We start from the raw sequence: 27569 nt of genomic DNA, 5'->3' as shown, positions 1-27569 counted from the left end.
AACTCATAACACTATATTTTTTTAACTAGAAAAACCCTAGTCAAGGGAAAACTCCAGTGGGGATGATACCCACTAGATAATATAATGATATATAAGTTCCTTGTTAGAGGATGGACCCTATTAGGAGTCAATGAGAAAATTCAGTATAGAGAATCCCTATTAGGAGACTTTGAATACCTATTAGGAGATTCCAACCCTATTAAGAGTTGTGTCAAACCTGTTAGGAGTTGTAATACAGTAGATGCAAGATGAGCCCACTGCCCAAACATGCACTTCCAATTACAAGAAGAGCTCACTGCCCAAACAAGTAACTAGACTTCTGGAATGTAGGTACTATAACTTCTTCCTTAGTTTGATCTTGAATCACAAAATCAACTTTGCATATATCACTTTCACAAAAAATATTCATATCACGATATATCACACAATTCTACAACACTTCACACACACCTTATCTCAATATGTCCTTTGCATAAATACCATGTCTTTTCATAAATTACTATTAGGTCAGCTAAGACCATAATACACTTTTCCAACTTAGAGTAAACATCTAGGATGTCAGCCCTAATTGGTCAAGTAAAAATTTTGTAATCAAAATAATTCCTTTCCTTTAATTTTGTTGTCTTATTTTATTGATAAAACACAAATATCTCTTTTCTATATAATCTGTACTAACTTTTGAGGTTATACATGTTATCATCAACATGTATACTATCTCCATCTAACTTCACTAGTCATAATATAACGTTGGTAACAAGTTACATACAAAAAAATGCACTAGTGTATACCAAATTCATACTTAGATAATTTTTTGAGTACCAAAAGCTAAGTATCTTTATTTCTAAGGTTTCATGTAAGCATGTACATCATGTATTGCTATAAATGACAATAATTACATATCTTCATTAGCCAGTTGTCAACAATCTCCCCCTTTGGCATTGATGACAACAAAATAGGGAAAATGGGCTAAGTATCAAAATCTTAAAATAAATAACACATTAACATTACATCTATTACAACGTGTCCATCTTACATATGCCCCCCCTTACAATATGATTTCATACTTTACAATTTTATTTTCTCCTCTTTACTTGATTTACAATTTTCATATGTACTTCTCCCCCTTTGACATCAATGACAAAGGTTAAAATGTCCAAAACTATCCAAAGACTATCCATCTGCTATCAAAATCTTTGTAAACATCTGCCTTAAACTGATAGTATCTTCATGCAATCATCAAAACTTGCCTTAAAATTTCTCATACCTTTTGTTCATGTATCCTTGGTTGATTCAGTAGAGGTGACAATTGCACATAAAGCATATGATGAAATCTCAACTGCATTAAGGTCAGAGTATAAAAAGTTAGAATAAGTGTCCTTGGCCTTGACACATTCCTCCAACCATTTCTCAATAATAGATATTTTTAAAGAAATAGACTCTTTGAAATTTGATACTCTCTTCAAAATTTGTTCCTTCTAAAGTTCCAGTTTCCTAATTTCACTATGAATATTGGCCACTTGTCCTTCAAAATCATCAATTTTACTAGAAGGATGTTGTATTTGGCTAGATAGATCTTCTAGCTCACTCATCTTACCTCCAATATGACTATCAATATCTTTATTCAACTTGTGAGATAGAGTACACTTGTTGTATGATATCTTGGCATCTTGTTGACATTTCTAAAGTTCCTTGATACAAGTATCAAGACTATCAAATCGTTCTTGATATTCTAACAAATAGTGCTAAACAAATTAGCATCATGTGAGATATGTGCCTTTGCTTCTGCAACATTCAACAAATTTGTGAATTCTTCATCAAAATATTTTAGCACTACCTGTGCCCACTATTCAGGATCTACCTCTATATGATGGACCACTAGAGTACTATGTAATCTATCAGTAACCTCCATCAAGGTTTTGTGTAGGCTCTTCACTATCTTTTTCTTTTGAATAAGATTTGACAAAGATGAGATCAAATCAGTTTGATCATCATCATTAGTTGTCAGGCTAGCAAGTGAAAGTGAAGTAGATGAACTAGAAGGTTTAGTGTCATCTTCCCTTTTCTTATTTTCAACTACCTCTTTGACTCTTCTTTCTTCTTCCTCTTTCTTTTCTCTTTCCTTTCTTACTTTTTCTCTCTTTTATTCCTCTTCTAATCTTTTCTTCTTATCTTCCTCTATTTTATTTTTCATTTCTTCTTGAATTAATCCTTTCTTATCTTCCTCTACTTTTCTTTTCATCTCATCTTCAAGAAATTTTTTCTTGGCCTCTTCAATTTTCCTTTTCTCTTCCTCTAATAACCTCTTTTCCTCTTTAATTTTCCTCAATTGATCTTCAATATCTTCGGTGTGAGGTTCATTCTATTCAAAACTCTCAAACAAGTGTGTATCATCAATGTTAATAGTAACATTAGTCTGATCTATTTGCATTGTGTCACTACTCACTGACACTTCTGAGGATCTGGGTGCTGGTGAAGATGTTGCTTTGGATTCTATCATCATCTGACTTATAGCTACTACACTTTCACTTCTTATCTTATCTTTCTCACCCACCATAAACATGAATGGTCTTACCTTGTTTCTCAAGTAAGGTGCTAGATTGTTCAACAATCTCTTAACTTCTACTTCATCATCAATCTTGCATATTGTCCTTAACATAGACTTCTAAAGTTCTATGTTATCTTTTCGAGTTGGTGCCTTCTTTTCAATGAGTCTCTCATAGACCTTTTGATTTATTATGCCTTCAATATCCTTAAATTTTAGATTATTGGCTATTATGTATATCATAGTAGAGATATCAATATGATCTTTCTCAAAATTATTATACAAGTCATAAAATTTTCTCATCTGCAAAAAATTGCCTTCATTAGCAATAGTTGAATTTATCTTCTCTATCTTCAACTTCCAAGGTTGTCAATCTTTTTCTGGTGACTACTTAGAATTCAATACCTTCTCTACCTATTTAGCTTTATGTTCTTCTTCTTCTTCACTAGACTCAACAATTGTCAACAATGTCTTTTGTCTCTTTCTTGGTCTAGTGGCTTGTTGTTTGACCCTTTTAGTTTTTGTGGTCACAACTTCCACTAATCTCTCTGATTCCCTCTTTGGCCCACTTGGCTGAACATCTGATACTACTTCATAAGGAATGCTCCATTTCAAAGATGTCTCTACAATAGACACCGACAAAGGTTGCACATTCAATATACCTTGTTTCATAGTCTATCTGACTACTTGTGACTCACTCTCAGTCATACTAGCTTCTATTAAGGCTTTCTTCATTATTGTTTCTATCTTCTTGTGAGATGTCTTCTCCAAGGATTTCTAATGAGTTGATTGGCTAATCCCATCATAAGTTCCAAATCTATATTCAGGTTGGTCCTTCTGTGATTTCAACAATAAATCAATGTATCCAATTGTTGTTTCATCATTCAATTTATAACCTAAGGGATCAAGAAATGTTTCCACGGGTTCTATAGCTTGAATATAAGTAAAATTGGTATCAACCATAACACAAATATCTTCTTTTAATCTATCTACAATTGTAGGTGCAATTCTAAATCTTTGCCTCATTTCATTCTTAAATGTTTTCATTATCAAGTTTCCACTATCCAATATTTTATCTGTTGGATGTCTTCTACACACTTCTATGATTTTCTCCATTATACACCTCTCACTACTCATAATCTCTATGACTAACAAATATGGAAATCTCTTAAGTAGATGAAAAAAAAATGATTGATTGGTGACTAAAATCTAAACATAACATTCTTAGTCTTTTTTATCTTCTCTAGGTTCTCAAGAAGTTGCATTCTTAAAATTTCACTAAGGTCAACTTGTTCCTTCTCAACACATATCTTATATGTTGCATAGATGAATCTAGCTGACAATTCGTCAATCTTGGAACTTGCACATATAGAATAGGCAATGATTCTACTCAGGAATCTTAAATCATCTTATTTAATGGTCCTAATCACCATGGCCTTTCCGTTATAAATCACCTTTGTGTTGCTCTCAACTTTCTTCTTAACCAATTTCTCACCTATGGGTACACTACCTTGTTTACAAAGACCAAATACCTCATGAATAAGGTTAGCTAAAATATCAACTACACTATCTTCCATCCATAGTTTTCCATCATTTATTCTACTTGGTATGATGTATGTCCACTCATCTATGTCCAAATCTCGGTAGAAATAATATTTGAACAAGTATAGTTCCTTCAAGTGTTCAAATCCATGTTTCACATTTATATCATGATTAAAGGTTGATTCCATATCCTTGTTCATATACTCACTCCCAATAGATTCAAACTTACTAGTAAGGTAACTTCCTATATCTTCAAAATATACTACATTGCTTGAAGTAATGGATAATATTGAGTTAAGGTTTCCTTCTACAGGTTTCATGGAGAAAACCTTGAATTTTGGTCTATCCTCATTCTCAACATTGTGAACTACCAACATATCCATGATTCTATCAAATAAATTCTGTAGATTAACAATAAAATACCTTTTTTCAAAAATAGGGTTTGCTTTGAAATTTCCTTGTCAATTCACTTATGAGTGTTCTTTGCTTCTGATGTAATTGCAATGAAGTGGTAATCAAGTTTGTACTCCATTTTATTCCTTCAACTTGAACTTGCATTAATTGTATACTTAGCAAACACAAAAAATTATCAATTGCACTTTGAAATCAAATATCTACTCAAGATCTTCAATTTGATCTTCAGATGCTACTCAAAGTTTACTATAGCTTCCTCCCATCATGATAATGCTCCATAAAACTTTGCTTCACAAAATTCTCTGCACAAACATAGTTTTCATCTTCTACTATAGAATTAACTTTCTCTATAATAATAGTAACTCTCAATTCCTTTGTAACTAGTTTAGATAAGCTCCAAATTACAAGCGAGCTTATATACCATCTAAACTTATCTTGATAAACCTTTTCCCAACTTTGCTACACATAATTCAATATTTGAATGAAGTTTTCAAATTATGGTGCTATGAATAAGCTTAATTCAACTTAATTGAATCAAACTCAATTAATGACTTCAATCTTCCTATCTCATCATCATCTAACTTATCTTTTGAGATGTCTAATCCTTTTACAAATGCCTCATTGAGTTATTCTTGAAGTTCACTAACTACATTTCTTTGTTCCTCATTGTCTTTCTTAGTTTCAAATTTCCTCTCATGGTTCCTTCTATCATTATGTTTCTTCTATCATTACTTCTGTTTCTAAAGTTTCTTCCATTGTTCCTTCTATCTCTAAATTTTTTGTCCATTCTACGATACTTTTTTATATGTATGAATTTTTTGTATAACTAACATACTAGAGTTTTACTTCTAGAATTCTGATGATCATCAAGTGCATGACAATTCTGAGCTATATGTCCAAAGTTGTTACACTTATAACACACGATATGTCTTCTTTCTTCATAAGGTCTTCCTTCTCTCAATGTCCTTTCATTGGATCTTCTTGTTGTTGGAAATAATCAAGACTAGCTAGGTTACTAAGAGGGGAGGGGCGAATCAGTAACTTCAAAAACTTTAAATCAATTCAATACTTGATCCATTTATCATTCATTCATCTAATCTATTGTATGCATGAGAAAGATAAACATTTATAACACATGAACTTAGAATTTTGGTGACCTAGAAACCTTCCAAATAGAAAATAAAACTGGGTTGGGGATGATACCCACAAAACTTTTCTACTGTAGTATGAAGTTAGCCTATTAGGGCTTACATTGATCACTTCTGATGATCTACCCTGTTAAGAGCAATTTGGACTACTAGATCAACCTTGTTAGAGGATTTACAAACATACAATGAAGTATGCACCTTGTTAGGAGATTTATACAGAGACTGTTAAGTCTACCTTGCTAAAGAATTTACAAAACTGATTCACCTATTAGGATGATATAGTGGATCTACTTACAACTTGATTTCTGATTAGATCCTTGAAGTATAGATCACCTCTTGTGACTGATGAATCTTTACTACTCCTTGTAGACCTTGCTGAATACTCTACTCTACTACTGATTCGCATTTATTCTTCTCAAAGCATTACATGTCCATTCCTTAAAAGCATATTCATACATTGAAAATGATATAATACATTACATATATACCATTCCAATAATTACAATTGCAAGGTCAGCTAAAACACAAGTGAACAAAATATTACTGAGTTAGCCAAACAGTAGAAAACTTAGGTTCTTCAAGCTAACTTGGTAACCTTCTGATACTTAGCATCCATTGCATTACTCGGCATCATCATGCACTCGGTAGAAGTAGAAACTTAGTCCATACTAATCACACAATGTAGATTGGAACTCAGTAATCATTGGAGACTTGGTGGACATAGTGTCACTCGGTAAAAATTGAATCCTTCATTTACCTTGCTTTCACTCGGTAAACACTACACTTCCATCACTCGATAAACACTAGCTTCCATCACTCAAACTAATGACTTGGTAAACACTATGAATCTTAGTGAACACTATAGGCTTGGTAGATACTGTTGGGCTACACACTCACTTGGTAGCTTCAGGAATGCTTGGTGTGAACTACTTAAGTGATGAACCTACAAGGTAACCATTGAATGCTTAGTATACACTATAGACTAAGTGATGAGCTCAATAATCATTCAGAGTTGAATAAGTGTTATCACTAATGAAAAATACAATATAATGCCAACAATCTCCCCCTATGGAATTAGTGACAAAAAAACTTATGAGCCAAACATTGTGTACACTGACATACTAGATTTGATTTTTCAAAATTGATCTTTGTAAACCTGTTGTATATATATTTCTTACACGTCTTTACATATCTCCCCCATACATATGACATGGTATATACATAGCTTATCACTGTACATATATCAATCTATTATATTCTCCCTTATTTTCTCCATTGTCTCTTACTCCCTCTTTGACTTTTACTATCTCTTACTCACAATAATCTCCTCCTTTTTTGACAATAATGCCAAAGGTAATCATACTTATATAGAGACACCAAAATGTGAGAAAAACTCAGAATGTACCTTAAGAATAAGAGCCAATGTCTTATCCCAGTTCTCTTGCAAAATTTTGTAGGTGGAGAGAGCCATTTGAACTTCTGCAGAAAGTTCAATCATATGATCTGCTATAGAAAAATTGTTATCATGGATCAATGTTTTTGAATAAGCAATGTGCTTCTGCATTGTGTCCATGATAGGAAGGATCATGTTTTGGATGTCTATTAGTGTAGACCAGATCCTTGCTTCCTCTCTTAATAGTTCTTCCTGCATGTCTGATAGGAATATGATCTTTATGTGATGTGTGGAGCTTGAACTGGAGTCAAGATGCAACTTTTCAGCATTGACCTTCACATCTTCATCAATTTTATTCAATTTTACATTTATTTCTTTTGTGTACTTGGTAATATCACATAGCTTGGAAAAAAGGGATGTTACATTTGTAAAAGAATTTTCAAGATTGATCAAAATTGAAGATAGTTCAACCTACTTTATTGCAATGTGCTCAAGCACTTTATTATCAAATTTCTTCTTTGCCTTTTCTATAAGCTTCTCTTGGCCAAAAGTGTCATCATTGAACTTTTGTACGGCCTCTTCCAACTGTAAAAAAATGTGTTGATATGAATCCAAATCAACACCTATTGCCTTAGTAATTATATTTTTAGCACTTTCAATTATAGTGAATTCTTTAGCTCTCTCATCTCTAAGTTGTTTCTGCCTTGCTCTTTGCTCTAAATGTTGACTAACCAGTCTCATTTCATCAACTGTGGCAATATCCAGATTTATCTTAGGTATAATAATTTCCTTGTCCAAGTCTATATCCTCATCAATTGCCTTGCTAGTAAGCAAAAGTTTTAGTGGAGTCTTTGGTTTTACTTTAGTGCTTACAATAGTTGATGAAGTTGGACTAGCAGATAAAACTTGAATTGATCTAACTTGAGGAAAACTGAGAGAGGTGCTAACTGTATCCAAAATTGATGTGCTTCTCAAAATGAAGTATCAATAGGTAATGTACCAACTAGAATATTTACAACTGAAGTACTAACTAGAATATTTACAACTGAAGAATTGGCTGGAACAAAAATTGATGTAGTTGAAGCTATGGATGACAAAATTGTAGAACAAACTGGAAAACTTACTGTACAAGCTACAATAGATGACTTAGGAGCTGATAAGGAGGGTTAGAGCTCGGTAGATGAAGTGCTTGACACTTTCATTGAAGATACTTGCAGCTGGGAGGTGACAAGTGATGATTGAGCTATTGATGTGGCAATTGTGCTCACAACCTCACTTGTAGAAGCTATCTTGATAGTAGATGTAACAGTATTTGGTGGAGAGTGAGGAAGGGATGTAATAAATTCTTCTGCAATTTTTACTAGATCTTCTTCATCCTTGTCTTCCTCTTTAGCTTCATCATCATCCTTTAGTGCTTGATAGTTGTCAACATCAAAAGTGGCACATGGAGCATTATCTCCTTCATCATTGTCATTGTCATCATCATCATCTTTGATTTCTACAGGATCATTACTGGGCTTTTGCAGATGATAGATGTTCTTCCACATGTGTGTTGCATCTCTAACAACATGCTCAATGTCCTTAATTAAAATCAAACATGTGTTAAATCTAATCATCATTTTACCTTCATTGTTCTTCATAGTTGCCTTTATTTCTACTTCAGTAAGACTTGGTAGAAGATTCTTCAAGGATTTCTCATATATGTCCTTGGCCGTTTGGGTGGCTGACTCCCACCTTAGTTGCAATCTTAGCAATAGCTCTTTGGAGATTTTAGGGGCAAGCTAATCTGGGGAGTATTTCCATTTTGCCATCTTGTTAAGTACTAGTTCCTCAATCTACATTTTCTCTGCATCAGTCCTTGTTTCAAATTTCAATGCCTTGAAATTTGTGATGCTAGCTCCCTCTTCCATTTGTTTCAATCTTTCTTGGAAGGTCAACTGGGGCTTGTTGAATACTACTTCATCTTTGTTCTTACCTTTTTCTTGCCTTGTGAAAATAGCTGTGGAGGCTTTAGGTGGCTTGGTAATGATTACCTTGCCCTTCTTTTTGACTAGCTCTGCCTCCTTCTCTAATTCTTCATCTATATCTTCTGGTTCCTGCTCCTCTTCTTCATCCTCACCTTTTCCCTTAGTAATCATTAGGGGCTTAGTAGTATTTTTTAACTTGGCAACCTTTCTCTTGCCTTTATTAATTGCTTGAGGAAGTTTGATTTCAAGCTCAATTCTAGCCTTTGCCTCATCATATGTTCCAAAAATTGTTTACTTTAGATCTACTGGCTCATTCACCAGTGCTTCAATAATATCCTTGGTTTCATCAATATTCACCTCATAAGGAAGAGGTTTCACCCATGCAACTTGAGACCTGACTGCCTAAATGTATACTTTATCGCAATCAACCATAAAGCATACATCATCTTTGTAGTCTTCAACCAATTTTGGTGGAATTCAAAACTTGTTATTCATCCTTTCCCTAAAATATTCAAAATAATTATCCATGATGGTATCAAAGTTTACACCCATTTTTGCTACAAACTCATTTATCTGATATAGAATAGGAATATATTTTTTCCACACAACAGTTTCTTTGGATGGAAAGAATTTTCGTACATAGAAGAAAAGACATGTCAACAAAGAACCAAATTTGCAAGGGTTGTTCTTTGAAGTCCTAATGCTGTCCATATTCTTGTTCAGTTATATTAACAATAATTCTGACAGATCAAATTCCAAATTTTTCTTTACCACCTTAAATGCCAAATCCACAGCCTCACAGGGCACACTGTTCAAATGACTAGAACTATAAATCTTGTGAGTGATGACATGAATGCCAAACCTTAATTCAACATCAGAAAAAATGCTAACCTTCAAACGTCTACTATCCCATTCAGCTAGGGTTTTCTTCTAAAGTTCGTCCTAACCTAGGGTTTTGGTAGTTTTTCTTTACTTAGCATGGGGAGACCAGTAATCTTATGAATCATCTTCTTGGTGATTAATACTAGCTGCTCTAACCATAGTTGACCATTGTGCACACAATTGAGGATGTACCTAATCCACTTAATCTAAAAACTTCTTGGCATATGCGAGATAATCCTTTGGTCTCTAGATGCTTATGCTCAGGTTTCAAAGAGCCATCAACACTCATTTCTCCTAGGGCATTGTCCATTTCTAGGTTTCCAATCTCTTGAATAGAACATTTGAAATGAGTATGAATATCATTGATAAAGAGTACCTTTGGTGGAATTTTTGATTGAGCTCCATTGGGGTTGAGTAACTCTACAATTGCTGGAACTAGCTTTAAATTTGGTGCCTTCCACTCCACACCCTTACCTAGCATTTTTGAACCTCTTTTTGCCTTGGTGCTATTGCTACTCTCGGATGCCATCGATGCTTGGTAAAAGATAGAAATTTTTTGAACAAATCCTTCACTCTAAAATTGCTTGAAATAGCCTAGATGCATCTAAAATTGCTTAGCTCTGAGGATTTTGAAGATGCAATGAGAAATGAAATCAAATTCTGCCTTTTTGATTAAAATCTCCCATTAATGCTCAGTAGGAAAGTTTCTTTGATGACATAGTGCTTGACAGGTTGTCATCCACTCACTTGCTTGGTAGAAACTTGAGACTTAGTGATCGAACAAAACTTTTGTTATTTTCGATCTAGCTCGGTTGAGTCTATGACTGACCTTGCTCGGTATGACCTGATTTCTTATGACCCTTTGTATATGAAATATTGATTGGATTTTTTTCTTTCTTTCATTTGAAACTACTCTAGATATAGCTTGATGATATAGTTCTAGATCCTCCTTTATGAATTTAGTTGAAAATGGTGGAGTCACCCACTTCTTGAGTGATGTGGCCATCATTTGAACTATTTTGCTTGGTAGATTTAGGAATCCACTGTTGTCTCATCTATTTTCAAATGTGATCAAATTTAGCTTTATTTTCATCTTCAATTCTTCCTATATTCATGCAATTATTGGCTATATGATAGAGTTCAGTGCATGTATAACATCTTATTGTTGTCTCTCTTTTTCTCAAGTGATGCCTTGAGAAATCTTTGCCAATGTGTCCATATTCTCCACAATAATGACATCTGCACCAGGTATTGTAATCTCATCCAAAGATTGCCTTAACAAGTTGTTCAGCTAGATTGAATTATTTTGATCTGCATTGGAATGCCTTGTGACCATGCTTCTTGCATTTGTGACATTTGCCTTCAAATTTTGGTTTTTTCTTGCATTCATTAGCTTTGTGACCATGCTGATTGTAGTTGTAGAATTTTTCATTGAATTTTACTTTCCCATTACTCCAAATTTTTTTTGATGTATGGCCTAACTTACCACAATGATTGCAAGTAGGTTTTTGATTCCTTTGAGCACCTTGTTTGGAAGATTCACCTTCTTCATTATATCCAAGTCCTACTTTACCCTTTTGTCTATGAAGATTCTACTCATTTTGTTGGTTTAATTGATTCATATCTTCTTAAGACTTAATCATTCTCTCATTGATTTACTTTTCAGCATTTAGGTCATTTTCCAAACTTTCTCTAATTTGTCTTTCAGTGATTAAATCAATCCTTAGGCTTTCATTTTTAGATCTCAGATTCATGATTTCTTCATTTGCATTGGATAGTTGATTGATAAGAATTTGATTTTCATTGATCCTTTCATTTATCTCATTTTCCAATTTGTTTCTTTGTTCCAAAATTTTACATAACCTTGCTGACTGAATTTCTTGTTCCCTTCTTAGCATTCTTACTTCTTCCTGCAGAGAGCCATTCTTTGCTAGGAGTTCCTTGATTGCCTCATTAGCTTCATTTGAGTTGCTTGATGGTAAAAGGTCTTCAATCTTTTCTTCAACATATCGATGGTCATTCATTTGTCTTACAAGTTCCTTCCTTCTCTTCATGGATTGACAAAGATGTTGCTTTGCTTATTTGAGTTGAGCCATGGCCATTTTCAGATCTAGCTTTTCATTTTCAATTGCTTTGTCAAGTCTGAATATCTCCAATTGTCCTTTAGATCTTTGCTCAAGCTATCAAAATTTGTCCTAAGAACCACAATGCTCTAATACCAATTTTTTGAAATAATCAAGACTAGTTAGGTTACTAAGAGGGGAGGGGTGAATCGGTAACTTCAAAAACTTTAAATCAATTCAATACTTGATCCATTCATCTAATCTACTCTATGCATGAGAAAGATAAACATTTATAACACATGAACACATAATTTTGGTGATCTAGAAACCTTCCAAATAGAAAGTAAAACTGGGGTAGGGATGATACCCACAAAACTTCACTACTGCAGTATGAAGTTAGCCCGTTAGGGCTTACATTGATCACTTCTGATGATCTACCCTATTAAGAGCAATTTGGACTGCTAGATCCACATTGTTAGAGGATTTACAAACATACAATGAAGTATGCACTCTGTTAGGAGATTTATATAGAGACTATTAAGTCTACCTTGTTAAAAGATTTACAAAATTGCTTCACCTATTAGGATGAAATAGTGGATCTACTTACAACTTGATTGCTGATTAGATCCTTGAAGTATAGATCACCTCTTGTGACTGATGAATCTTTACTGCTCCTTGTAGACCTTGCTGGATACTTTGCTCTACTATTGATTCACATTTATTCTTCTCAAAGCATTACATGTCCATTCCTTAAAAACATATACATACATTGCAAATGATATAATACATTATATATATACCATTCCAATAATTACAATTGCAAGGTCGGCCAAAACACAAGTGAACAAAATATTATTGAGTCTGCCAAATAGTAAAAAACTTAGGTTCTTCAAGCTGACTTGGTAACCTTCTAATACTTGACATCCACTACATTACTCGACATCATCATGCACTCGGTAGAAGTAGAATCTCAGTCCATACTAATCAGACAACATAGCTTGGAACTTGATAACCATTGGAGACTCAGTAGACATGGTGTCACTTGGTAAAAATTGAATCCTTCATTTACCTTGCTTTCACTCAGTAAACACTGCACTTCCATCACTCGGTAAACACTAGCTTCCATCACTCAAATTGATTACTTGGTAGACACTGTGAAGCTTGGTGAACAGTATAGGCTCAGTAGATACTGCTAGGTTGCACACTCACTCGGTAGCTTCAGGAATGCTCGGTGTGAACTGCTGGACTGCACACTTACTTGGTAGCTTCATGAATGTTCAGTGTGAACTGCTTAGGTGATGAACCTACAAGGTAACCACTGAATACTTGGTATACACTGTAGACTGAATGATGAGATCGGTAATCATTTAGAGTTGAATAAGTATTGTCACTAATGAAAAATACAATATAATGCCACCACTTCTATCTATAGGGTTAGTATTTCCAAACATTCTACTATTTCTTCTATCATTATCATATTTAGGTTTCCTACAATCAATTGCTTTATGACCCATACCATGACAATTATGATAATAAAAGTCCTTAACATGATTAAATGATTTATTTGCACAATCTCTTTTCAGGTTCATCCAATATCTCAACTTCCTTGTCTTGTCCAACTTCTTTAGGTTTATCAAAAGATTGACTAGATTCAATCTTATCATCATATTTATCTTTTTCTTTCTGATCTGATCTATTCTCAAGTTTCTTTGCAGCCATGTTGAATAGATAACCAAGACCAATCTTATCATAAGTAGCTCTCTGTATTGACATTGAACCATCAAGCTTTTCTCTGCTAGAATAAGGCTTCTCAAGTTGTTGCTTGCACTGAGTTAAATGACCTTTCACAATAGTATATTTCTAAAGTTCTTCATGATTTTCTTTCAATGTTTCAAGCTCAAATGCCTTCTTTGCTAGACTTTCTCTAAGATTTGCATTGTCAATCTTCAAATCAATTTTAACTTTGCTGGGATCACTCCTCAAAGTTAACTTCATATTCATAATATTCAATTCATGCTTCAAGATCTTGTACTTTGTCTTTAGAATCACTAGTTTCAAATTTAGTAGATTCACACCTTAATCTAAGATGTTCAATTTTTTCCTTTAATTGTTCAATGTATACTTTGGAGTCTTCATATCTATCCTTCAACTTATCTCTTTCTTCAATAAGGAGATCAATTTGTTCAAGTCCCTCTTCAAGGTTCTTCATCAACTATTCCATATCCATAGGGATCTTACTCAAGTTCTTAAGCCTCTTTTGAGTAATTGTGCTCTGATACCAATTATTAGAAATAGGAATTATTTGGGGGAGGGGTAAATCAATAATCTACAAACTTTAGTCACCAACTAGTTATTATTTGTTACTTTGAGCCATACATAACAAAGTAATAAAGTAATATGATGCCAAAATCAACATCTTCTTTCGGATTATGCTCCAAAATTGCATCTTGATGTTGGATAGCCTCACAAAGAGGGGAAATATGAAGCCTAACAGATGCATTCTTTGTAAAAATCAATGTGAGAGTGGTGATCACCTTTTCATCCATTGCCCTTCAATTAACATTATATGGTCTCTTTTCTTGTGTTTTTTAACATATCCCAGTGCTTTCCATCCAACATCTTGGATGTGTTTGAGCAGTGGAACCATGATAGATTTGGGAGTGATGATAGGGTTTTGTGGAATTGGACCTTACCCCATGTTTTTTGGGGGATCTAGAAAGAGTGCAACAATAGAATTTTCAAGGACAAGGAAACCTAGGCAACTCAAGAAAAGATGGAGCTGGAGGTATTATTAGAAACAACTTTAAGAAAGTTATTGTTGTGGTGGCTGCTCCCCTTGGAACTCAAACCAACCATTATGTGAAGGCTATAGTGGCTCATTATATCAGTAAGCTGGCTAAAGAAATGGGTCTAAGAAAAATTTGGTTTGAAGGTAATTCAAAAAACATTATAGATTTCCTTAAGGAGAAGAATAAACCTACCTAGTTAACAGAGAACATTATAGAAGAATGCATTCTTCTTCTCAAATATTTTGAATAAATCTATGTGGTACATGAGTACCGGGAGGCCAGCCAAGTGGCTGACAGCTTGGCTAATTGGGCCATCAAGTACAATGGGATGGCCAAGTGGATGGAAGGCAATAATCTCCCATTAGAAATTAATAATATGATTGAATGGGAAAACATCCCAAGAAGATTGGGCATAATTAAAAATCATTATGATAGATAATACGACTTGGAGGAGGGTGAAAATTTTGATGTATAAATTTATTATGATAGTTAGTGCTTTACGGAGAATATGTAGAAATGAGATGTGGAAGTATGATATCACTCATACTTCTCACATAAATCATCTATATCCTCTTAGTTCAATGATAGATTTTAGATTGCTAGATTTTAAGATTGATAATAGGCTAAAGAAAATGAGAAGAAACTCTTTTACTCTGAGGGTTTTTGATACTGGGTTTTAGGTTAGCATCAAGGGTAAGATGGTTGGGGAAAGGCACATGAGGTAAATGGAGGATGAAGCTGAGAAATGGCACACAAGGTCAAAGGTCTAGGAAATTTTGAAAAAAGGGGATCTCACAACTTTTATAGAAAGGCTACATGGTTGGAAGCCCTCAATCACCAAGGCTATGGTGAAAAGTTGGAATGAGGGCATTGTAAAAATTGATGGATTTAAGTTTATGCCATGACTAAGGATGTTGTTTCTATATTCATTGGTATTCCCATCATGGGGAAGAAATTTTACAGAGACTAGAAAATCTTAAGCTAAGCGGTAGTGGAATTTACCAAAGATTAAGAGGAGAAGAAAACTCTTGCAAAGAGAGGTACCCATTATCTGCCAAGTTCCATAAAGTAGCTATTGAGCTTTGTTTTAAGGGCTATTATCAAGTATATCACCCTTGATACCAGATTTGATCAGCTTTGCACATACCACTTTGTGATTTTAAATCACTTTAGGTATAAGGCCAAAATTTCCATCTCCTTTTATCTTTACTCTTCAATTAATGAGAATATAATTGAATATTAGAAGAAGCACACTAGGAATCCTATGCTCCATGAGGGGCTGTTACTTTTAATTTATGAACTCATCAAAGTTAGGATAATGGGAAAATAAATTAAACCTAAACAGGATTGGAAGAAGGACAGAGAGGACTTGGAAGAGTTGAAAGACAACTATCTACCATCTGACACAGAAGAAAGCTGAGACATGTATACTAAATTGGATAAGGATGATACTCCATAGAGAGGCTCTCAGAAACACAACATGAGATAGGAAAACAAAAGAGATACTACTACTCAACCCAAGCATGACCTTGACTCCGCCTCTAATAGGGAGTATAATGAAGGGGCTAAAGGAATGGACACAAGGGAAGAGAGTGATGAAGGCACAGAAGAGAATAGAGAAGAGGAGGGTTTGGAGAGGAAAAAGGGAAAGAAAATCATCACTATAAAAATACTAAAAAACAAAGAGGATTCTGAGAATACTCTCAAGGGTCAAAAAAGAAAACATCTTAAAGCTAAGAAGGAGAAAAAATGGGTTGAGGGGGATTAGAAGGAAGTGAGAGGGATGATCAAAACCAAGGCTTTGAGGATTTTAGTACCAGCTAATACAAGTGCTCAATTACTAGTAGAGATAGAAAGGTGGTATGGAGAAATTTTGTCACCACCTCAGCTAGGATGGGGTTAAATGGATAACTAATTAGAACTCAAGTAAAAGAGGATGATGAAAGAAAAATACCAATGGAGCAATTAATCAATCTGGCCCTAATTATTTTCAATGACATTGCTAAGGAGCACTTGGATATGGACATCATCGATAATACCAAGAACAGTGCAGTCGATAGTTTCTATACTACTAAATGGATCTTCCATGAACTCAAAAACTTAAAGTACAAGGTGTGTAGCCTTGAAAGAGAAAACTATAGCCTAAAGAATAGAATCATTGAGGAAGAAAAGAACAAGAATGATAGGATGCAAGATGTCATAAAAAGGGTTGAAATAATGGAAAGCTCCATGAGGATCATTGTAGAACAAAGATACAATATCCTTAAGGAAGCCAATGAAAACATCAAGATCCATAACAACTATATGGAGGATTAGAGAACTAGCAAGGATAATGAACCAACCTCCCATAGCACCAAGGAAAAGACCCCTAAGGATTGCTCTAGGAAGCACACAAGATCTAGCACAAAGAAGAAGGATACTCTGGATCTTGATAAAGAGCATTTAGAAATGAAAGAGGTAGCAGGTAGACTTTCGGAGCTTGAAATCAATGCAATAGAAATGTTAAGAGAGATTTCCTAAGCACCCTGGCTTTTTTGGGTTGGCTTGGCCTTTTATCCTTTCTTCGTGGCTTTTCACTAGTTCCTATCTTTTTCTAGGGAGATGTTTCTTTGGTATGCTTTTAGTTATTGTTGCTACTTTAAATGATCTTTTATGACTTTTCTTTTTATTGTATGGATTTTAGGACCCTATTAAATCCTTTTTTCTTTAATAAAAAACAAAGTAATAAAGTAATGTTGAATAGTAATAGTAACCATGCATAAAGATAACTCATAACACCATATTTTGTTAACTAGGGAAACCCTAGCCAAGGGAAAAGCCTAGTGGGGATGATATCCACTAGATAATAAATTGATATATAAGTTTCTTGTTAGAGGATGGACCTTTTTAGGAGCCAATGATAAAATTTATTATAGAGAGTCCCTATTAGGAGACTTTGAATCCCTATTGAGAGATTCCAACCCGATTAGGAGTAGTATTACATTAGATGAAAGATGAGCCCACTGCCCAAACATGCACTTCCAATTACAAGAAGAGCTCACTACCTAAACAAGTAATCAAACTTCTGGAATGTAGGTATCGTAACTTCTTCCTTAGTTCAATATTGGATCACAAAATCAACTTTACATATATCACTTTCATATAAATTTTGCATATCACAATATATCACACAATTTTACAACACTTCACACACAACTTATCACAAGATTTCCTTTACATAAATACCATGCCTTTTCATAAATTCTTTTTGGGCCGGCTAAGACCACAATACACTTTTCCAACTTAGAGTAAGCATCTAGGATGTCGGCCCTAATTGGTCAAGTAATTATTTTGTAAACAAAATAATTCTTTTTGTTTAATTCTATTGTGCCATTTCATTGATAAAAAAACAAATATCTCTTTTTCATACAGTCTATACTAATTTTTGAGATTATACACATCATCATAAACATGTATACTATCTCCATCTAACTTCACTAGTCATAATATGACATCAGTAACAAGTTACATACAAAACAATACACTATTGTATACAAAATTAAGTATAAAAAGCTAAGTGTCTTTATTTCTAAGGTTTCCTATAAGCACGTACATTATGTGTTCTCATAAATGAAAACAATTACATATCTTCCCCCCCCCCCAGATTCAATGCAAAAGAACTTTGAAAAATGAGACCCTCCGAACAAAAAGAAAAAATAGGAAAGCAAGGACAAACTTCTCATAAACAAAATAGGGGAATAAAGATTTCAAGCCTTGATACCATGTGTGAATTTCATGAAATATCATCCCCACATCTCTCAAGAATCACCTGCATGCAAACACCTTTCACAGAAAGAGAGAAGCAAAAGTTATGGAGGTTGAAATCACCAGATCCACAAATGAGACATTCTTGATGAGCAAAAAGAGAGATTGCAACTATCAAAAGTGAATTAATCTCAATGAATTGTCTACAATGAGAGGTTATCCTTATAAAGGAGATCAAAACCCTAAAAAGGTCCAACCTAGGTTGCATCATAATAATTAATAAAAGAATCAATTATTAGATGTCTAAAGTTTATTTTAAGTAGATAGAGTTAGTTAGAAAATATCTAATTACTCTAACACAATCACCTTGTTAGGAGTGAGCCTTATTTGAAGACTTTAGACCATTCACTTTGAATGTCACTCAGTTAAAGGATTTAAAAATGACTATTAGGTCAATCTTAATCTAAAGAATTTACCCTAGACTGATACAATGATTAGAAAGTAACAGTAAAACTTGATTTTAAAAAAATTACAATTTGCTTGCAGATTATAGATCTCTATTTTAGTCCTCTATTATGCTTGGATTTCACACACTTTAGCTTTTATAGCTTATTCATACTTCAAGCATTCATACTTATAAGACTTTTTTCTTTTCTTTTAAATAATAGTGACTTTTGTTTGGCCACTGAATGAAAAAAAACCCTAGACTCCTTATTTTCTTTAGGTTCTCGCACATGACAACCTTTGCTTTTGACCAACTCTCTCTATAAATAGATATTTTAGATCTTTTTTCATTCAACCTCAATCATCCATTTTGGGGTTATGTAGGATTAGGTAGGATATAATGAATCTACCCATATTTTCATTTGGTTCCTCTAGAAACTTCTCCCTTTGAATTCACCACAAAATTGTTTACCTTGAATTATGTGCCACCATCTCATCATAGTTATCTTCCACATGCTTCACATAATTCAAGGAAACAAAATAGTTGGGTTAGATTCGTTAAATATATGATTTAAGATGAATATTGGCACTTGGCATCAATATGTTGACACTCAGTTTCCATATTGTTCTTTCACTCATCTTCAACTAGTTAACTTGAAAAACACAAAAGTTTATTGATGCTTGACATCAACTAAACTTTACTACTCTTACACTAAGTTCACTCAACATACACTGAATCTTGACTTTGTTCAGCTCCAATTGATTTTCTACTTGATTTTCACTAACTCTTCTCGGCACCTACTGTGCACTTAGCCAAGCTTAGCAAACTGAATTCTTCTTACTTGTTCTTCTAGACTTAATCAATGTATCCAACATTTGTAGCCTTAAGTAGACAATCAATAAACTATATCATCATTGTCTTAACTGATCTTAGTACTCCTTTTTCATACCATAACTAAACCTTTCCTCTATGTACTCTTGTTATCGTATTTGATCAAATCCTCTCCATCAATCATACAAATGATAGTACTCACATCAACTAAGTGGTTGTCTTACCAACAAGTAACAAGTTTGACATCAGTGACAAAATGATGATTGAAACACATTCTCACACTTGTATCAATCTTTTCACATCAATCTCCCTCTTTGGAATTGATGGAAAACTAGTACCAACAATAATACCAAAAATAAAATAATTCCTTGTATTGAAATCTCTCCCTCTATCATCATCTTTTATCTTCTCTATAGGCTACAAAATTATATTTTGGCCAATAGAAAATCAACTCTTCCTTATGACTCCTTCATTAATTTATCCCTCTTGCTAGGTAGATGTATTTCTTTCAGTCATTTCTCCTTCTTTAGAAAACATCAGGTATACTAGCTCCCTCTGAGTGGATATTCTTTATTTCTCCCTTAACTATTTCTCCTTAATCTTATAGCTCTCTCTGTACTTTCTCCCTCTTTGGTAATAATGCCAAAGACTTGTCATCTTAACATGCAAATGTTAACAATTTTAGTTTCTCCCTCTATCACCTTTGATGGGACTGATATATTGTTCTAGCTCTTTGATTACTTTAGGCAGCTCCTAAAGTAAGATCCACTACATCAATATGTAACATACGACATTTAACTCCAGTTGATGCAGGGCACTACTTGTGCTTCTCAAGAAGATTTTGATAGGGGTATCACCCATAGTTTACCTCTTAGATACTCATGAGAATCCTTACATAATTCTTTTGTGAAGATATTAGCTATCTGCTCTTTTCTATTCACATATTCCATCATCGCTTCTTTGTCTTGAACTAACTCTCTCAAGTAATGATACTTGATTGAAATGTACTTAGTTTTTTTGTGCATCACAAGGTTCTTTGATATATTTGTAGTACTTTTATTATCGCAATAAAGTACGACTAGTTCAGTGATCTCTTCCTTCATACTTTTATGTAACTATTTGATCCATACAATGTTTGTACAATTTAATGTAGTAGCCACATATTCAGCCTCAGCAGTAGATTTGAGATATGCAATTTTGTTTCTTGTTGGTCCAACTAACCATCCTTTTTCCTAAGAAATATTCTCCTCTACTAATGCTCTTTGTGTCATCAATGTTTCTAGCCCAATCAGCATTAGTGTAGGCTCTCAACTCAAATTTCTCATTTTTCTTGTAGTGTAGACCATAGTCTTCCGTTCTTTTTAGATATCTCATAATTCTCTTTACAACTATCAAATGATTCTCTTTAGGATTAGTAGAGAATATTGCAACTATCCCAACATATAATGCAATGTTAGGTCTACTATGTACTACATATTACAATTTGCCAATATTAGACTTGTACAATGTTTGATTCACATCAGTTGAATCATTATTCCATGATAACTTGTGTTATATCACCATAGGTATGCTAATTGGTTTGAAATATTCCAATCCAAAAAAAATCAATATTTCCTTCACATACTTATACTAAGTGATGTATATACCATATTTCATCTAATATACTTGCAAACCAACAAAGAAATTGATCTCTCCAAATGTAGACATCTTAAATTCCTTCTTCATTTCATTTGCAAATGTTTTACATAATCCATCTTAACCTCCAAATTGTTGGAATTATAGATAGAGTAATTGAGAAGGGGGGTGAATTAGTTACCACAAAAAAAAATCCACAAGTCCCTTAGATGTTTCAAAACTTAATTACTACTGTCACTCAGTAGCCACATAGAAAAATGTTGTAACTTAGTAGATTAACTTGTTATTGATCTTTAAGCATTCACAATTATTAACATGCACGCAAAATAAAATAACATGAACACAAGAGACACTAGATTTAATGTAGAAACCCAATATAGGAAAAACCACCAAGTAACTAGCTACCAATTTTCACTCTTTTGAAGTGAGCCCTATTAGGAGCCAACCCTATTAAAGGTTACAAAACACACTGTTAGGTGTGACCCTGTTAGAGGATTTAATCACCCTGTTAGGAGTGGCTTTGCTAGAGGACTTTAGAATAATTCAGTAGAACTGCCCACCTTGTTAGAGGATTTGCAAAATGGTTGTTAGACCAACTCTGTTAAGAGATTTAGGAATAATTGTTGCAATGGTGAGAAAGTAACAATTAGTGACCTAAATGAGATGCAACTAAAATTTGTTGATACAAATCTCTACTCTACTTCAATAGATCCTCACAAATTGAATACAACTTTGTTGCTCCTTAAGGATATCTAATCCTTCTTCAAAATTTTCTCACACTTCCTCTTCACACAATCAATTCACTTGCATGCTCGCTCATTCATACATCCATCCATACATTTGAAATCACAATTTGACCTTTTATTTATACATTACAGATGTTCAAGTCAGCTCATTTACAAGTTGTGTTTACTAATAAAAAATACATTAGTCAGCTACAGACATTACATGAAACAAATAAACATTATTTCCCAAAATAATGAAATCCTTCATTGGCCAACACTGCTCGGTAAATACTGCTCCAAAAATGATTTCAAGTGTTAATTAGGTGAAGCTTGACAAACACTACAAACTCTACAAAATCCTTTGGAGACTGAGTGAACTCAGTAAGAACTAATTTTCCTTTGCTAACCTTGTGAGCTTGGTAGAAGTTAACTTTTCTTTGTTAACCTTGGAAGCTTAGTTAACACTAACCTTTGTCTTAGAATCCTTTGACGCCCGAGTGAGCTCGGTAGAAACTATCTTCATAGTGTAACCTCTAGAAATGTTTGGTAGACTCTGTAATTCACTTCACTAAACTTCTAAGCTTGGTAGACTCTATCTTTTTCCTTGCTAACCAACTAAGCTCGATAGACTCTGACTAATAACTAATACGACATTTGTGTAACATCAAAGACAACACACAATTGAATAATTGTATCCAACAATCTCCCTCTTTGGCATTGATGGCAACACAACATGTCACAGTACAATGAAATTTGAAAACAAGTCTTTTCTAATAGAATGTTTCTCCCTCTTACATTTTATTCCATAAAATTTTCAAATATAGTAATCTCCCTCTATGAAGGAATTACATAGCTTCTTTACAATCATCAAACTCTTCATAAACATATTCAAATTTTAAAAAGATATGATAGTATGCTCTCCCTCTTTGACAACACATGTCAAAGACAACACAAACCAAATGAATAGCAATGTACCTTATGTACTGATTCATATGAAATATTTTCATGATTATTCTGCATCAACTGAAAGATCGTCAACTTGATACCTATTGATACATCACTAAAACTTCATTTTAGTGAGCTTTAGATAGGGGAATGACCCCTAACTTACCTCTTAGACACAAAAATGCATCCTTAGGTAAAGGCTTTCTAAATATGTCAGCAATTTATTCTTTTGTATGGACATATACCAATCTGATCTCCTTATCCTACAACAATTCTCTGACAAAGTGATACTTTATTGCAATCTGCTTTCTTTTTTAATGCATCACTAGATTTTTAGATATGTTAATTGCACTTGTATTGTCACAAAACATAACAATAGATTCTTTGATTTCTTCTTTCATACCTTCCAATAACTATTTGAACCAAACAATATTAGAATAGTTTACTACTGCTACAACATACTTTTCTTCTGCTGTGGATTGGGATGTATAATTTTTCCTTTTACTTGTCCAAGAAACCAACCTTATTCCAAGAAAGAAAGCTCCTCCACTTGTACTCTTTTTGTAATCAATATTTCCTGCCCAATCTACATTAGTAAAGGCTTTCAAATCCAGATTACCTCCAAATTTGTACCATAATCCATAACCTCTAGTTCCTTTCAAATATCTCATGATCCTTTTGATTGCCATCATGTGATTTTTTCTTGGTTTTTCTGAAAATATTGCTACAATACCAATTGCAAGGGCAATATCTAGCCTTGTATGCACTACATACTACAACTTTCTAATCATAGATCTATACAATGTCTAATCTACCTCCTTTGATTCATCATCCTTGGTAAGTTTCAATCTAGTACACATAGGAGTCCCAACTAGTTTGCAGTCTTCCATGCCAAAATTTTTCAGTATCTCCTTGATGTATTTGGATTGAGTGATGTAGATGCCATTCTTACACTACTAAATTTGAAGACCAATGAAAAATTTGATCTCACCAAACATTGACATCTCAAATTCCTTGTTCATTTGTTCTGAAAAATCTTTGCAAAGATCATCATCTCTTGTGAACAAAGTATCATCTACAAATATTTCTAACAAGACAATCTTATTATCTGGTCCTTCCTTGATATACAAGCTACTATTATCATTAGTTCTCTGAAAACCAATCTGAATAAGATAGTTATAAAATCTTTCATACCATGCTCTAAGGGCTTGTTTCAGACCATATAATGCTTTGTGCAATTTGCAGACCATGTCCTTCTTGTATGGATCAACAAAACCTTTAGGCTACTCAATGTAAACTTCTTCATCCAATATACCATTGAGAAATGCTAACTTGACATCCATCTAATAAACTTTAAATCTTTTGTATGTAACATATGCAAGTAAGGTCCTGACACCTTCCAATCTTGCAATAGGAGCGAAAGTCTCTGTATAGTTTATTCCTTCTTCTTGAGAGTATCCTTTGCACACCAGTCTAGCTTTGTTCCTTGACACCTTGTCATCTTCATTCAACTTATTTATGAATACCCACTTAGTTTCAATCACATTTTTATCTTTAGGCTTGGGTACAAGAGTCCATTTTTTTTTTCTCTATTTGCTCTATCTCTTCATTCATAGCCTCAACCCAACTTTCATTTTCTAATGCATCTTTGACACTTCTAGGTTCAAAATTAGAAAGTAAACAAGTACCTTTCAATTTACTTCTTGTCATAGTACCTTAAAATTTGTCTCCAATGATTTGATCTAGTGCATGATGTCTCATGACATACTTGGCTAATACAGGTTCCTTGAATTTTGAATGCTTTGCATTCTCATCCTCTTGCATTTCAACTTCAAGTTCTGGCTATTCTGTCTACTACTCAGGTCCTTCAGACCCGGTAGGCATTGACTTAGTAGCATCAAAACGTGACTCATTTTCCTTTAACTCTATTTGAACTTCTTGCAACTCAGTTATTGAAGACTCAAGAGTAGAAGATTCCTGATTGATAGGCATATCTGGCACTGTATTAGGTTCAATGAAAACAAATCTTCTGTAGTCTTATGGTTCCCTTTTGCTTTCTTCTTCAATTCTTTTCGCAAACTCATCAACTTTCACATGTGCACTTTCAATGACTTTGTGAGTAGACAAATTCAAACATCTATATGCTTTACTTTTGCAAGAATATCTCAAAAATATTCCTTCATCACCCTTCACATCAAATTTATCTTTTCTATATTCTTTCAAAATGTAACATTTGCTTCCAAATACTTTTAGGTAGCTTACATTAGGTTTATAGCCATACTATAACTCATAGGGGTTTTGAATGAATCCTTCTTCAGTTGTATTTGGTTCAAGGTATAAACTGTAGTTTTGATAGCTTCCTTCCAGTATTTGATAGCAATGCTCTTTCCAATCATTAAGGTTCTTGCACAGTCTATGATAGATCTATTCCTTCTTTCAGCTATTCCATTTTTCTCAGGAGTTCTAGGGGCTAATACTTGTATTTTGATGCCTCTTTCAATGAAAAAATTATTAAACTCATGTGACATGAATTCACCACCTCTATTTGACCTCAAGCATTTCAATCTTTTTCCTATTTCCTTCTCTAGTTTGGCTAGATACCATTTGAACTTCTCAAATGCTTCTGATTTCTCTCTTAGGTACATGATAGTCATCATTCTTGAGCAATCATGAACAAAAAGAATGAAGATCTTTTCACTAGTATAGCTTTCAATTCCAATAGGTCCACAAAAATTAGTATGCACAATTTCTAAAACTTCCTTAGACTGATAGTTCTTACTTTTAAAGCCAGTCTTTCCCATCTTGCCAATCTGACAATTCTTGCATAGACCAACCTTAGGTTTCTTAATATTAGGAATGCCTCTTACTTTCCTGAATTTACTTATTTTCACCAAGTTATCAAAGTTCACATGACACAACCTCCTATGCCATAACCAACTTTCTTCAACTTGAGCAATAAAACATGAACATTCACCAAGTTTAAGATAGAACAAGTTACCTTTTGTCTATGTGCCTAATCCAATTAGCTTTCTTTTGTCATCTAGTAGTCTTGCTTTTCCATGTATGAATTCCACTTTGAATCCATTATTGAGTAGTTGAGCCACACTCAATAGATTATGTTTTAGTCCTTCTACCCAATGTGCGTTATCACATACAAGCTCTTTGGTTAGTGAGATTCTTCCTCTTCCTTTTATGCAACAAGGTTCATTATTACCAAACCTCACACTACCACCATCATAGTCTTCAAAATGTTCAAACTTTTTTTTATCACCAATCATATGATGAGAGAAACAACTATCTATGATCCATGTATCATTTTTTATCACATGAGAGATAAGTTTCATTTCTTCATCATTGTTAGACTCATCTTTCATAGCAATGTAAACAATTTCATCTTCTTCTTCATCAGAATCATTAGAATCCTTGGCCATGAAACATGTTTTCTTACCTTTTTCCTTGAATGATTTGAAGTCTTTCTTGCCATTGCACTTGTGACCTTTCTTCTCATCCTTTTTCTACTTATTTGGGCACCTAGCAACAATATGTCCAATTTCCTCACATAAAAAGCAAATTAGACGAATCTTGCTTTTGCATTTTCCTCTGCCTCTAGAATATTTCCTTACTAGTAGAGCTTCAACCACCTCAAGATCACTATCATAACTCTATTTTGATTCTTCTTCACTTTTTGACTAAGAATCCTTTATCTTCTTTGCTTTCTCCTTGAGTGAAAGCTTGGCTTCAAATTCTTATTCAATGTTCTTGGTAGCTAGAACATAGTTATCATAGTTATCTAGCTCAAATGCAATCAATCTTCCAACTATGGCCTCTAAATTTATCTTATGATTTGCTTCACATCTTCTTTCTTGAATTGCAAAAACTCTAATTGCATAAATGGGAAGTAATGTTCTAAGGACTTTACTTATAACTATTTCCTCCTTGATATCTCCTCCTAAAGCTTTGATTGTACTAACACTTGCTTTGACTCTTTTAACATATTTTACAATTTTTTCATCCTCATTTGATTAAATTGTCCTCTTAAACTTTTTTCTTTGTCTCTTCTTAAATTATCATCTCCTCCATAGATATCTTTCAGCTTGTTCCACATTTCAAAGGCAATTTTGTAGTCTTTGACATCATCAAATTTTGCATAGATTAGGGTAGATGCAATGTCTATCATCATGGTTTTATGAGTCTTCTTTTCAACAATGTTATTAGTAGATAATGTGCTAGAAGGAGTTACATATGCTTCATCAAGATATTTCAATCTTGTGTCTCCAATGGAAGCTAGATAGAGTCTCATGAGGCCTTGCCATGCTGAAAAGTTATCCCTATTATGCCTTGAAATTTCCCTCTTGTAAGACATCTTGATCTTTAGCTTAGATACTTAAAATCTTTTCTACAAGCACCAAAAGCTCTGATACCAATTGTTGGAATTACAGATGGAGTAACTGAGAGGGGGGGGGGGTGAGATAGTTACCACAAAAACAAATCCATAGATCCATTA

The sequence above is a fragment of the Cupressus sempervirens genome, chromosome 9, assembly GCF_028749045.1.
Source record: "Cupressus sempervirens isolate cs-2001-9-10 chromosome 9, ASM2874904v1, whole genome shotgun sequence".
Classification (NCBI taxonomy): domain Eukaryota; kingdom Viridiplantae; phylum Streptophyta; class Pinopsida; order Cupressales; family Cupressaceae; genus Cupressus; species Cupressus sempervirens.
The sequence above is the reverse complement of the archived record's forward strand: the minus strand, read 5'-3'. Positions refer to the sequence as shown.